Genomic DNA, 15,839 nt, shown 5'->3' with positions numbered 1-15,839 from the left:
GATCTTGTTTCCCAGTGTGGGCCTGGCATTTAACTATTGCCAGTCTTGATGGTTTTATTATAACTTCGAGGAGGGATTCGACTATCTGATGTTGGATGGGCTTACCAGTACTGGTTTTGAATCCCCTTAATTTCCACAATGCTCCATGATCATGGCAGACTCCAAAAGCATACCTGGAATCTGTATAAATGGTTACTGCTTTCCCTTCTGACAGCTGACAGGCTCGGGCAAGAGCAAATAATTTAGCTGCCTGCGTGCTTAAACTTGACGAAATTCAGTTTGCCTCCAGCAGGTGGTCACCTTTGACCACTGCATAGCTGGTTAAGGGTGTTCCATTTACAATGCGCAAGGAACATCCATCTACGTAGAGTACTTCTCCTATTTCTAGTGGAGTTTGCTGCAGGTCTGGTCTGGGTTTTATGACCTCAATTATTTCGTCATGACAGCTGTGTGGCTCCCCTTCTTCTTCAGTTGAAAGAAGAGTGGCTGGATTTAGAGTGGAGCATCTTTCAATTGTGACATTTGACAGAGTACACAGTACATTTTAATAGTGTATTGCCCTAGCAGTAGTGAGATGTGAAGTTTTGGCCTGTACTAAAATGGAGTGTACGGCGTGATGCACCTTTACTGTTAGGGGGCTCATGAGCACTATATCTGTACTGGCTAGCACGGCTTCTGTTGTGGCTGCTACTGCTCTGAGACAGGTTGGAAGTCCCTTAGCCACTGGATCCATTTTTTTCCAAAAATTGGCTATTGGCCTTTGTTTTTCTCCATGGAGCTGTGTTAGTACTGCGCATTCATATATCCCTCCTTTTCGTCTACGAACAAAGTGAATGGATGAGAATAGTCTTAGAGCCCTAACACTGGCGCAGAGAGTAGTGCACTTTTTAAATCACATAGAGCCTTCTCAACCTGCACATTCCACTGTATGCGGCCAGAAAGAGGAAGTTCAGCAGTGTTAACTAGATTTTGCAAAGGCTGTGCTCTTTCAGAAAAATTTTAAATCCATTGTCGACAGTAACCTAAAATGCCCAATACAGACATAACCTGTTGTTTTGTGACCAGTCTGGGCAGGTTTTGAATTGTGTTTTTGTGGTCTTTTGACAGAGCTCTGGTAACACAAGTGATGTCATGCCCCAAATATTTGACTGTGGTTTGAACTAGCTGCAGATTGGCTTTGGAGACCTTGTGCCCATTTTCTGGAAGATACTTGAGCAATAATTCTGCATCTTGTGTGAATGCCTTCTCTGTTTCGCTACAGAGTAATAAATCGTCGACGTACTGTATCAATGCACTCCCCCTGTCAGGCCAAAAACCTTCCAGGTTCTGAGCAAGCGCTTGGCCGTATACACAAGGAGCCTCTGTATAACCTTGTGGCATAACGGTCCATGTCCGACGGCGGTTTTGAAAAGTAAAAGCCAACCAAAACTGAGAATCAGGATGTACAGGAATAGAAAAGAAGTAATTTGCTAAGTCAATAACTGAGAAATAACGTGCAGATGGAGGGATTGTAGACAGAATAGTGGAAGGATTAGGCACGATTGGTGCTCTAGGAAAAATAGAAGAATTGACTTGTCTGAGGTCTTGGACAAAGCGCCAAGAGCCATCAGCTTTCTTTACTGGCAAGATAGGAGAGTTTACAGGAGTATATTTAATAGGAATTATAGCCCCCTTTTCAACAAGATCTTTATGTACAGCCGCAATTCCGAGTTCAGCCTCGTTAGAGATAGGATATTGCACACGGCAAGGACGGAAGGAAGATTTTGGAAAGATTACTAGAGGTTCACAATTTGCTATTCTGCCAAAATCACTTTTCCCTTGAGACCACAGTGTATCAGGAATTGAAGAGAGCCATGAAATGCTATCAGTTTGCAATGATAATAAAGAGAGAGATGGGTGACACAGGGAACGAACAACTTGCAGATCAATCTGAATTAATACTTTAGTAACTAAATGGTCTGAGGTGTCAAAAATACCTGGCGCAACGTACAGCCAATCAGTGCTATTTAGACATTTTTCAACCCAGTCCCCAATTTCAACCAGCGAACGGTGTTAGATTTAGCTAGAGAGACATGAGGCACTGAACCACCTAGTTAGAAAATACTTTGTGAACATGAGAAGTGAACTGAAGCAGCAGCTTTAGAAGATGAAACAAAAATACATGGAATGTACAAGGTTTCAAGGCATGTGCCGGAGGAAAGAAAAGATTCTAACCAAGGAGTGTCTACTTCAGCGGGGAATATTGGGCAGTACAATGGAGGGTGTCCGGGACTTGTAAGTGGCATGTAAGTGACTTGTAATAGGCATTAGGGGAAAGAATGAAGGGCTTTCAACAGGAGGGTGTGCGGTGAGATGTCAAGGGTCCATGCAGCAAAAGAGGGCTTGGGGTGTGTAGTTTGGCATAGGAGCTTAGGAATGGAGCAGTAAAATCCTTGTTCAGTTAAAGAAATTTAGACTGACAACTTAGTCATAAGATCCCTTCCCAGCAAGTTCACAGGGCACAAATGATTTAACAGGAAGCGATGAGTCAATGATGAGCTGTCAGTGCTGAGCTGCACTGGCAAAGGTTAGAGACCAGCAAAGTATGAGGCTGTCCTGAGGCAGTAAGCACCTGTACTGTATCTTTCGAGGCAGGGACCTCCAACAGCGACAAAGTGGAACGCGTGGCTCCTGTGTCCACAAGAAAGACAGTTTCTTTGCCATTTACTATTAAAGTCAATAAAGGATCAGTATCAGCATGACGAGTAAGCAAAGGAAACTGGAAAAAGTGGCTGGGGGTCCCTGCTAATTCCTAGGACCAAGGAATATCATTGGGCTCAGGGAGAGGGGGTGGCGGAGGGCGTTTGTGTGGGCAGCTGCATCTGAAATGTCCAAGTTCACCGCAGCCGTAACAGGCATATGACGCTGGCGTCTGCTCCGAAGGGTTAGGCATCTGAGCGAAAGGATTGTTAGGGCTTGATAATTAGAACCCTCGTCCTCTCCCGCGCCCTCGCCCTCGACTTCCAAAAAAATTTCTGCGTCCTCTCTCCCTAGCCGGGTCAGTTCCACCAGTATAGTAATTTATTTGTGCAGCCAAAAGTTTTGTCTGTGTGTCTGACTCTTTTAATTTAGTCTGTCTCTCAGCATGCTCTGCATGACGCTTGACTTCCTCGAACTTTCCCAGCCTATGCAAGACGTGCAAACTTTGCTTTGAATATTACTTCTCAGTCCCGAGACAAAAGGAGGCACTGCAGCACGAGTTCTCTCGTTTTCATTGTCTAGCCCAGAGTAATTAGCCATCAGATCTTGCAACTGGTGAGCCCATTCATCCACTGTCTCGTCTTTTTTCTGCTTAGCGGCTGAAATTAGTGACCAGTCTGTGCCCTTTTTATATTTTTCTGCCAGGGCTTCTTTCAAAGGCTCCCACTGGCCAAGGAAAGGACCTTCATTCCTGGGACCTCGGGGAAGAGCTTCATTCCAACGCCAAGGGGCACCGTTAAGATCACCATGATTTACAGTTGCCCATGTGGTGCCCAGCTTTTGGCGGAGCACCTGTGTCCACTCTGCAGCATTTGGTTTATACATATCATCCAGCTGCTGCAATTGCTCTACAAATTTCAGTCCGCTGACCGCTTTGGGGTCGGGCAGTTCACACACCACATCCTTTAATTCTTGAATGTCCCAATTTCGGTGAATCATTATGGTAGTGGGATTATTATTGCCTGGGGGTTGTGCGGGATCATGTCAGGGGTTGGGGAACTTCAATGAGGGGGCAAGAGAATGTCGGGCCAGAAGGTTTAGGGGAGCCGAAAGGAGAAGTAAAACCGCCCATAGGTTTAGAGCGGAGGGTCTGACTTCTCATGCGCTGGGAGACAGATGACTCTTCTGGTTTCTGCCATTGCAACCCAGTAGCACCTTGTGAATGATCTGAATCATCTTCCTCAGGGTCAATATGTGAGGACGGGTCATAATGATATTGTTCATCATAAAAAATTGCTCCAGATGGTTTGTCTATTAACAGGGGTGCAGTTGGAGGAGGGGGTGCAGGAGGTGGAATCGGGGGAGTTTGGTAAGGAGGGGGTGGACAGATTACGGGGTATAGGGGGTCTTTCATTTCGGTCTTCTTTCTTTTACTTTCAAGCTTGGGCTCTGTCTCTACCTTCGTTTTCTGCAACGCTAGCAATAACTTTTCCTTTTCTTTCTGTGTTTTGACCTCAGCAGCCAGCAGCTCGTTACGCTTCTGCGCCTCTTCCAAGGTCCTATCCTTTATCACCAGTTCCCATCTATCAAACATGTCTATTCGATACGGGCCTTTGTTGCAACATCCTTGTGCATTTCTACATAATATTTTCCTTATTTCTTGTATTTCTGATAGGTCCACAGTCCCGTTTATCGGCCATCTGCCACCACTCTGTTTATTCCATTTTTTACATGCTTTCTTAAAGTCTAATCAGGTTTTCTTTTCTATAAATTTTCTAGGTGAACCCCCTTTAGGACCCGAGTGAAAGCTCGTGTCCGAGACACTTTCCAAAAATAATCCTTCTAACAGAGACTTTTGAGTCCCCAAGGGAGTCTCTTTGACCGGTTTACTATTTTGCTTTCCCATAATGAATGGCACTGGACCACAGTAGAACAATCCAGCCCCCGCGGTGTTCTACTCCCAGTCCTGTCCCACTCCCGGATTAGTTCTCAAGTGGTTTCGTGCCCGTTGTTAGCAGAATCATACAATATTCAGCGTGGAGTCCGGAATACAAGGTGTGCTCAACACCAATTCCTTTGTCAGACGCCTCCTATATGCCAAACTACTTGTGCATGTCTCCACCACAAAGCAACCAGTAGAAGCAGGATTATGACCAAACGTTAGGAACAGAAAACTCGTGCACCCACTCAGTGTTTTTCCCAGACACTCAATTCATATACTATGCTTTTCTTACTCCCATTCCCCTATTTAATAGAAGTGCCACTCACCCCTTTCTATTCCACTTCACAGGGAGTAACTTACTAATGTACTTGTAGTATCTTACACTGTCCCCCGAGGGACCCAAGTATTATTCTCTATTTTCCAGTTTTACCATCCACTACGTTTAGTGATACAGTATTTATTTTCCTTAGCTTCCCGTAAACCGGTCAAATCCCTGAGCTACGTAATTCACTCAATCGGACTCCCTCGGTCTACTCACCAAGAATTTCGTGACCTGCTAGGGAAATCCCAGTTGGTTCGACCCTCGTATTCGGTCAGAGGAGGCCAGGGACTTCTCACGCAAGATACACCCGAGGCAGGCCAGTCCTAACTTTTTCCGGAGCTGGTCCTTCCGACCCGGCCGGAGTCAGTCCTTTTACCGGTGCTCTGGACGATCCCTAGAAAACTGTGGATGAAGTCGAAACAATAGCAAGCAGACACCAATTCAAACAAGCAGAATTTATTAATTTCTTTATACTTGGTGAGTAGTGGGTCTTTGCCTTACACAGACTAAGTGCAAAAAGCCCCCTCATAGGGGGGTGAGTTGCATTTATAACAGAGATCTTCAAAGAAAGCGGTTAGAAAAAATAAGCTCAGTTTCATCTAAAGGTCACAGAACATTCTTACACAATTTGTTAATTACAATGGAAAGCAGAAATTCTAGACTTTTCTTATATTTTTAATTAGGCTTATCAGAAAACTTGTCATACGTTTGGCATCTTAATTGAACGATAACCTAGTCACTGCTGAGGAAAGCCGGGAACCAGCCAAAAACCGCACCCCACACCGGGGTATTTATCTGTTATAATAATACCTAGCCATACAGAAAACATGCAGATTTTCATACAGAAGCTAGCAATAGATTTTAACTTCCATTCCACATCGGTTAAATGTCAAAGCCTTTTTACACTTAGCTGCTCTGTGAACAATATTATTAGATGAAATATTTTCCACTAGTGACTCTCTCTTATATACCAAAATGCACAATGATCTTTAAAAGCTTGCTAGAAAAGTTATTAAAAACCGCACTGAGCACAGCGGTTTCTCGCTGTCTATGGTACTTGATGAAAAGTTATTTATATGCCGAGTACAAACACAGCTCTTTCCGATACTGTATTTTAGCAGCGTTAATCGTGTAAATGTCAAAATTCATCTCGTCTCATATGGTTTGTATGTACCCCCATTTATATCAACTTTAAAATACACGTGGCGATCTAAGAAACAATCTCTCGGTAAAACATAGCATTTACATGAGTTAAGCCCTTTCCAATTGATATCATTCATATCCAACTTGACCCTATAATGCTGAAGTCACAAAAAAACCACTAGATGCATAAAGCAAAATGTTAAAACAAAAAAAATGTACAGAACATGTGCTCCCCAACTGTAAAGCCACAGCCTTTTCTACATTACCATGACGTGTCACTGCTTTTGACAACCCCATGCTGCAGTGCACTTTCCAGTTAATGACATGCTTACTGTCTCTCTGTTGGTGTGGTCAGGCGATGTGGTATGGCTTTAGGGAAATGCCCGCTTCATTGTTAGTAAACAACAACTTAACGCTAAATGCATTGTAATTTAGATTCAAGCTATTATCACATTGTCACTCCATCCTTTTGCTGGATTGTACGTTATGGCCACATTTTGGTGCCTAAGCTTTAACACAATATTATGGTAGTTGCATTTTCTTTCTCTAAGAAGCTATATCTTAAATGTTATGTTTTCAAGTACACTATATTTTTGGTGGCAATTGTCATCTTAACTTTTCCTATATTATCCTGGATAATATCCCTAAATATCCCAAGATGGGATATAAAAGGCCAATTTCTGTCAGACCAAGCCATTTAAGGGAGACTCACACACAAATCTATCTAAAAGGTTACCAGAAGCAAGTCGCCAGCAATGTTTTTTAAGATTTACAGATTATTTTCCTTTCACTTTTTCCTGCTCTGCTGTTATGCATGCGAGTTGCCTCCGTCAAGTGTCTCTCACCTCTCCACACCAACCAGATCGCCGTGCTAATGGCCACTTCCCTATCTTGCAGGCATACAGGGAGGTGAGCAGAAGCCAGCTGGATAAGCGTGCACACCTCACCTTTGGAGCAGAGTACATGAAGTAACCATGCAGAGGTGGAGGGAGAGGGATTTTCTGTTTCCAGTGGAACAACAGAGAAGAGGCAAATCGTTCCATAAACAGGAATGTGCTACAGTTTGCTTGGTGGATGTGAAAATGCTATGACATTGGCCGAAAGAAGAAGCACTAACTGACAGCTCTGCAGTCTGGCAACCTTGTGCTAGGAGCAAGTTGGAAGGCCATTGTGTGTGTCAGGAACAGGACAGCAGCAGCAGTGCATTCTTTATGACTGCGAAGCAGCACCAGTCATCAAGGCTGTCCACTCACTTACAGCACAGTTAAACGTGTCCCTGCTTCATCAGCCTCATTCACTTATACTCTCTCTTTCTCTAACTCTCTCTTAGGAGGAACATGGAATGTCGTCAAAGCTCAGAGGAAAAGGAGGCCGCTTGGCATTCTCGCTGAATCGACCGACCCCTGCGCTCTGAGAGTCAGCAGTAGCGCTGTGAGATCAAGCTTCTTCTCCTTGGCACCAGCAATTCAGGAAAAAGCACCATAGTGAAGCAGATGAAGATAATCCACAGTAGTGGCTTTAACTTGGAAGAATGCAAAGAGTACAAGCCCTTGATCATCTACAACACCATTGACTCCCTGACAAGAATCATAAGAGCCCTGGCATCCCTCAAAACTGAGTTTTACAACCCTGACGGAGCCTATGATGCTGTCCAGCAGTTTGCACTGACTGGTCCTGCCAAGAGCAAAGGGGAGATCACACCAGAGCTGCAGGGGGTCATGAAGAGGCTCTGGGGTGCCCCAGGTGTCCAAGAGTGCTTCTGTCGCTCCAAAGAATATCAATTGGAGGATAACGCGGCTTACTATCTAAATGACCTTAATCGCATCGCTGCAGTTGACTATATCCCCACCATTGAAGACATTCTCCGGTCGCGAGACATGACAACTGGGATCGTAGAAAACAAGTTTACCTTTAAAGAGCTGACATTCAAAATGGTAGACGTGGGTGGACAGCACTCTGAACGAAAAAAATGGATTCACTGTTTTGAAGGGGTCACCACAATAATATTCTGTGTGGAGCTCAGCGGCTATGACCTTAAGCTGTATGAAAATAATCAAACGGTAAGTACAATGGCTTTCATTTGTTTTTTATGGGTATCTCACCAACTTTCTCCTGAAAAAAATCAGACTGCTTGAAGAGCAAAATTTCCAGTAAATGCAGATAGTTTAATGGAGGCCTGCAGTGACAAAGCTTTGGGGCAGGGTTTTCTATATTTTTCCCTGACTTTACATGATACACTAGAACTTCTGATTCACCAGGTACTTTTTGGCATGCTACATAATGCACAAGGCAAAAGCTTCAAACTCCCTGCGTGGAGTTTGCATGTTCTCCCTGTGTCTGCGTGGGTTTCCTCCGGGCGCTCCGGTTTCCTCCCACAATCCAAAGACATGCAGGTTAGGTGGATTGATGATTCTAAATTAGCCCTTGAGTGTGATTGGTGTGTGGGTGTGTTTGTGTGTGTCTTGCGGTGGGTTGGCACCCCGCCCAGGACTGGTTCCTGCCTTGTGCCCTGTGTTGGCTGGGATTGGCTCCAGCAGACCCCCATGACCCTGTGTTTGGATTCAGCGAGTTATAAAATGGATGGATGGATGGATGAAAGCATCAGAGTCAATCAACAAACATCAGAGTCAATCAGCAAAATTACAAGAATAGATCAAGAACATGCCAGGACTTCAAATGAGGCACTTTATAGGAAAAGGAAGGTTCTACAATCATAATTGAATCTTTGTCACAATGCCTGATCTCACAGATTTACCACTGTTTATAAGGTATTATAGTACAGCATATAACTTCTCCCCACCTTCCCTTCTATATCTATAACCTCAGGCAATTAGATGTAGTAAAAAGACAAGCAGGAGTTACATTACAATTTTAAATAATGTATTATTGGTAATATTCATAAATAATAACAATATGCAAAGTACATTTGAATACTGGCAACCATACAACCTGATTAAATAGTAATATGTAGTTTCAGGCGTCACACAGACTTGTAGTTATTTAAAATGTCTCTAGTTAAGGCATCATTGGTGTTCAGCTTTCAGGCACATGTCTGTTCAATATGGCTGAAGCCGAGCTGTGCTCTCCATTGTGTTGTTTTTTTCATCAGATGTTAGTAAGAGAGAGATACTTCATCATCAGAGGTTAGTAAGAGAGAGATACTTCATCATCACAGGTTAGTAAGAGAAAGATACTTCTTCATCATCACAGGTTATCAAGTGAGAGACTGTGATGTTAAACAAGTAAATTTATAGATGTTCTGTCCAACCCCTAGAGCCAATAGGACATAATGGTACTTAAAAGCTTCTGATCCAAGCCAATTCCAAACAGCCATACTTCAGACCAATGGGGGAAATAGAACATCTTAACACCTTCCCCCAAACCATATGTTAACGTAAGCTGGCTTTGTTGCGGGGGTTGAAAGACTTTAGCAGAGAAACACTCGCCAAACTGGTTTAAGGCACATCCCCCAAATCCTGTTGTAAAATTCAAAGAGACCCATTCCCCGGGTTGTAAACATGAATGCTTCCCACTAATATTACATTGCTTTGTCTAAATTACAAATAAAGACATACAAAATATTTATCAAGTTTTATACAAAATCTCACATCACAACAACCACATTGCACAAATTCCAGTTTTACCCAAATATATGTGCATGGATAAAACTTTTTTATACTAGTCCAGAAGCCTCTGTCTGTATTAACAACGTGATCTCAAACTACTTAAAACTAGAACGTGGTATTCGACAAAGGAGTTGTCTTCACCATTGCTTTCTGCAACAGCTATTGAGCCATTTGCCAATCACTTTTCAAAATGCATTAGAGATAAGGGGATTATTAGAGAAGGACTTGGAACAGAAAATAGCACTATATGCAGAGCTGTTACTGTATATATCAGAACCACAAACAAACACCAGTAGTCCTTAATGCTCTAGTAGAGCTTCAAAAGATATCCATTCATCCATTATCCAACCCTCTATAGCCTAACTACAGGGTCACGAGTGTCTGCTGGAGCCAATCCCAGCCAACACAGGGTGCAAGGCAGGAAACAAACCCCAAACAGGGTGCCAGCCCACTGCAGACTTCAAAAGATATCTGGACTCAAAATCAGTTTGAATAAAAGTGTTTTTTCCACTGACCTCTGTAGCATATAATATTAGACTGAACATCTATCTATTAATTTTATCAGAACAGTTTAGATATCTAGGGGTAAACATCACAAGTAAATATAAAGATCTTTTTCAACACAATTTTGCTATCACCATGGAAAAAATCAAAAATGATGTGAAAAGAGGGTCTACCCTCGATCTCACATTAGCAGGAAGAATCCACACTGTCAAGATGTATATTCTTTCAAGAGGCTTTTTCTTTTTTACAGCATCCCAATATACAGTAGATTAACTAATTAGTCTTTAAGAAATTAGACTAAATTATAACCTCATTTATCTGGAACGTGAGACATCTACACATTCAAAAGGCAAATGGAAAAAGACCTAAAGCAGAAGGCGGCATGACACTACCTAAGTTTCAGTTTAATTACGGGGTGGCAAATATACAAGTTATAAACACCTGGAAAATGATGAATATGCGCAAGCTTGGTCTGCAATAGAAAGAAAATCTTGATGTACTTCCTCATATGCACTGATTTGTGCCCCAGTAAATACAAATTATCTTCAATATACAAGTAATCCAATTGTCCATCAATCACTCAGAATATGGAACCAATGCAGGGTGCACTTTAAATCAGAGAAGCTTTTTATCTGTTGCTCCTATACATGATAATCACCTTTTCCAAACCTCCCAAACCTACATTGTATTTAATCTTTGGAAAACATCTGGGATTAAAATACTTAGAGAATAATATACAGATAATATTTTTGCATCTTATGAACAATTAAATTTTAAATGTTACTTCCCAGCATCACAATTTTCCACTACTTTCAAATCAGAAATTTTACTAAAAGGAACCTAACCTATTTTCCTCAATCCACACCCATTTCTAATCCAGAAGAAATATTGATCATTGTTGAAGACTCAGATGGCATCTAAGCAATATATTAAAACATTTTAAAGTATGTTCCTTTCAGAGATCCTATGGTACAATGGGAAACAGATTTTTCACTTAATACCTTAGAAAAGGAGTGGAAGGCAGGCATGCATAAAATACACTCTACCTACATCTGGGCAAAGCATTCAATAATTTAAAATCTTTCATTGATCATATTTATCTTGTTTAAAATTGTCCAAAATGTATCCAGGGTAATATCTATCCTGTGAATGTTGCAATCTAGCTACAGTCTCACTGGGCCATGTTTTGGGAGTGTATCAAATTAACATTATTTTGAACAAAACTCTTATCAGCCACTCCAAACTCATTAACAGCTGTGTTTGGTTACTGTCAGATGGACTTCATTGTTTAAGTTCTACTTGATTGTATGAAATGTTATTTTTTTTTGTTCATTGTATAGGTTTGACATGATTATAATAAATGAAAATAAAAATAACTCCACACAGGGACCACCAAGGGTATGAACCATGGACACCTTGTTAAAAAGCAGCAGCAGTGCCATTGTGTCATTCATCCCATAAGTAATGCACAAAAAAGATTAAAAGGAACACTACAATAAACATTTATCTGCTTGATCTCAGGCCAAATCATTTTTCTTGGTGCAACTATTTTTTTTATTAATTTTAATATTTTGTTTACAGGTGTTCAATCCAAATCAGTGAACTAAGTGATCCTCTTATGCATACTTTGCACATAATCACAAGAACACATACATATCATGAAATTATTAAGTTAGAACACATGCAGTGCAAGTTTTGTATTGAGAAAATGTGTCTCCTGTGAACACTGTAATTTGTGAGGACATCAGAAAAATGCAATTTTAGAGCATGTGCTATTTCACTGTCTGTATTTTTTAATTTCCCTTTACTATTACTGACACACTTCCACTCCTCCTTGACTGTTATTTTTCTACTAAAATACTGAAAGAATCGCTTTGTGTCATCTTTCGCCTTACATGCCTTACATCCTCTGGCTCCCTTAGTATTCTTCTTATTGATTGCCCTTTATGTTTTCATATGCCCAACGATTAGTATTAGAGTTAATAGTCTTACAAGCCTTTGTGGTCGGGAGGTGGAACAGCACTCTCAAATATAAAGAATTTTTGTGACGCCAACCTTATTTGTCACCAGAGTTAAAAGGACCCATTTTTGCAAGCACCAGCAAATCTCAAGTCTTAAATCTCAGCCCGTTGAATACAGTTATTCTCTCAACCAGTTTTCAGATCTTTCTTCCAATTTCAACTGAAATCAGTGACCTATTCATAGATCTTTTTTAAAATAACATTTTACATTTTTACTACTGCCCAGGGTTTGTTTCCTGCCTTGCGCCCTGTGTTGGCTGGGATTGGCTCCAGCAGACCCCCGTGACCCTGTAGTTAGGATATAGCGGGTTGGATAATGGATGGATGGATGGATTTTAGCAGGAAATTGTGTAAATAACATTTTTTATATTATTAACAAAGAGAAACCACAAAATACCTCGTCCCCAACTTCCCTGTATTCAGTCTTTCTCCCTTGACCAATGAAAAATACACAGCTCACCTCACTGCCAGCAGGCAGTAAAAGGAGTAGCCTGAAGAAAATTGAATTGTCATTGATTGATTGCATTTACAAAAATCAGATTAGATAATAGTTTGTCACAATAGTCTGTTTGAAGGCTAACTCCCCCATGGCTAAACACATGCTGAACAGGTACACTAGTTGCTGGGACAACTAGGACCCTCACTGCTGCATTGAAGAGGGACAAGAGAGTTTTTTTGTTCATCGCCCAAAACAAGACACTGTTCTGTCCTTTGTACATTGTAAGGTACTGACTGAGCTGATCAGTAGGTGAGCAGAAACTCTGTTTCCTTTGTCTCCTTCTATAAACAGCAAACAGAAGGTCCTTTTCTGACTCTGACTCTTGTCTGTTACTGCCTTTGCAGTATCCATTGGCTGATAATTTTCATATGTATCTTTCAGAATCAGATCTATTACCAGAAATAAGATTGTACACTGATCACCGATTTTAAATCACGGAGAGATGAAGTGAATAACATTGATTATCTCATTACAATGGTACCTGTCAAGGAGTGTGATATATTAAGAAAGTGCAAGTGAAGTCAGTTCTTGAAGGTCATGTGTTGGCCAGAAGGAAAAAAATCGGGCAAATGTAAGGGTATGAGGCTCTTTGACGACAGATAGACAACTAGGGCAGGGTATCACCAAAACGGCAGGTCTTATGGTGTGCTCCCAGTATGCAGAGGTCCAAGATTGCTGCAGACCACGTACACCCCTTCATGGCAACAGCCTTTTTGAGCAGGATAATGTGCCCTCAAACACTGCATAAATTGTACTGGTGTTGATTCCCCAGATCTCAGTTCAAGCATCTCTGGAATGTGCTGGAGGCACCACCTTTCAATTTATAGAACTTAAAGAATCTGATTTTAACGTCTTGGTGCCAGATATCAAAGGACACCATTCTTTAATGGATTGGTGCTGTTTTGGCAGCATAAGGGGAACCTACACAATATTAGGCAGGTGATTTTAATGTTGCTGATCAGTGTAAACAGAAACACAAAAGATACATTTTACACTAAGCTTGGTTTACATACTGTAAACAGGATTCTCAGTGTATTTATGAATATTACATACATTTTACAAATGCAGTCAGGTCCATCTTACAATTATCATCTGCAAATACATGGTGCTCAATCCACATCAGCCAAAAAGAGGGATCAATAACTGCTGCATTAAGATATAGTGTATCTGACAAAGTTTGGGGCTTTTTGTCTAATGTTAGTCTCATCATAACATTGTTGGCAATGACACAAAACCTTGTCTCAGTGAAGTTGAAGACACTGAAGCAATCCACTTGGATAGCACACTGGTATAAAGTGATGGCTTAATGAAAGAACTGAGGGAACCACAACACTTACTTAGCACATTTCTCTCCTTAAGTGAGATTTGTGGCTTCAGCAAAAGGCTGAACAATTTCAGCCAGTTCTTTAACTGGATCTACTCTGTTAAGGAAAATATTACCTCCTGCCATTTCCATCACATTACATAGCTATTGAGAATCACAATGGAGCACAGCTTTCACCTGCCTCAGTGTGGAATTCCAGCGGACATTCATGGTAACTGGGATTCCCCTCTGTCCAAACTTGGGCTCAAAGAGGTCTTTGAATGTGGTGCTAGCATGTAGAAGACTGCTGATCTTTAATGATTTGGTGAGGGCAAAACTGATTGCTCTGGTCTCTAGTAAACCATCTAAGGTGTGTAAGGTGTGTGCAAAGCACTGAAGGTGTTTTGCTTTATTGCTCCTGACCATGAACTCCTCAACAGACTCTTGTTCTTCCACTGTAAGATCATTCCACATATCTGGATCATCAACACCACATTCAGACTGTTCCTCATCACTTGGGAAGTAAAGAGTAAAGTCTTTAGCCATATTAGCGGGATTATAATGGATAATGTAATCAATCTTGTGTTTGATTGCGTAATCACTGCAAATCCCTTTAAACTGTTTACATACATAATCACGAATGTGTGTTCCTTCAAACCGTTTGAATGACAGCAGAGTGGACCTGGGTTTCTTTTTCCATTGCTATCCAATGGGCATTGACTCCAAGATAGCCTGTCATCTTCCTATCAAACCATATATCCACCGTTACAGAGAGCTTGCTCCAATTGTTCTTTGAGTTTTGCATGTTTCTCTGCAACTAGCTTTTCTATTTTAAAGGTGATATTTTTCCGGCAGACTGGTGTATATTTGCTATCGACAATGGACATGAAGTGACGAAAACTCCCAGGTTCAACTACTGAGAGGGATATGTTGCAGCCAACAATTAAGTCAAATTATTGCACTGGTGATGAGCTTTTGTTAAGGGTGGATGGAGGTACAGAGAAGCAGATCATTCAATGAACCGAGAGATGCTAGGCTGCAAAGGGTCACTGGTGACCATATTGGTCTACAGATATTCCTCAAAGCTAAGAAATTAGAAAAAAAGGCAACCAACAATATCTAAACAAATAAGAAATGTAACATATTTTTCTACACTTTGTCATGATTATGGTGCTATAGTAGTCAAGAGGGGAATATTAGGTATTTTAAACAGCATAAGTAGGAAGCAAAAATGAATGTTAGCTAAAGCTAATACACTATAATGGTTGTGTAATGTCACACACGTGCATTTAGGAGACAGCTAAAGGACCTAGGGAACTGTAATACTACACCAAACCAGGGGGTGGCAGAGTCTGGAAATCTCACTAGGTTCCGGCACCTCTGAAGACATCACTTCCGGCTCCGGCACTTATGATGATGTCACTTCCGGCTCTGGCACCTCTGATGACGTCACTTCCAGTTCCGGACTAGATGGCATCATTTCCATCCCCAGCCCTTAAAACCACCATCTTACCTCCAAATAATCAGTTCTGTTTTGGACTCAGTCTTCTGAACATCTCTGACCAAAAATTAGTAAACTTTTTGCAGCTGGGAAATAATATACGGGTGGCTGCCCCAAACCTTTATGATGTCTGAAGTCTCATTACTATCACAATGGCGTAGTCAGCAGAATGGTGGTTCCCAAAAGAAAACGGGGCAGGACCAAAGAATTAAGGGGGTCAGGAGTAACTTGGTGCAGAATCCGCTTCCTAAATATGAAACTGGGCTAGTATTTTTTCAAAAGAAAATATAGATGAGATT

General features: G+C 41.4%; 1 pseudogene; it reads left to right on the top strand.

Moving 5' to 3' along the window:
- Positions 1–7,423: 7,423 nt before the first annotated feature.
- On the top strand, positions 7,424–14,030 carry LOC120534887 (annotated as a pseudogene).
- Positions 14,031–15,839: the final 1,809 nt, after the last annotated feature.

The sequence above is a fragment of the Polypterus senegalus genome, chromosome 9 (assembly GCF_016835505.1).
Source record: "Polypterus senegalus isolate Bchr_013 chromosome 9, ASM1683550v1, whole genome shotgun sequence".
In the NCBI taxonomy this organism is placed as follows: Eukaryota; Metazoa; Chordata; class Cladistia; order Polypteriformes; family Polypteridae; genus Polypterus; species Polypterus senegalus.
This window is presented reverse-complemented; position numbering and strand designations above follow the sequence as displayed.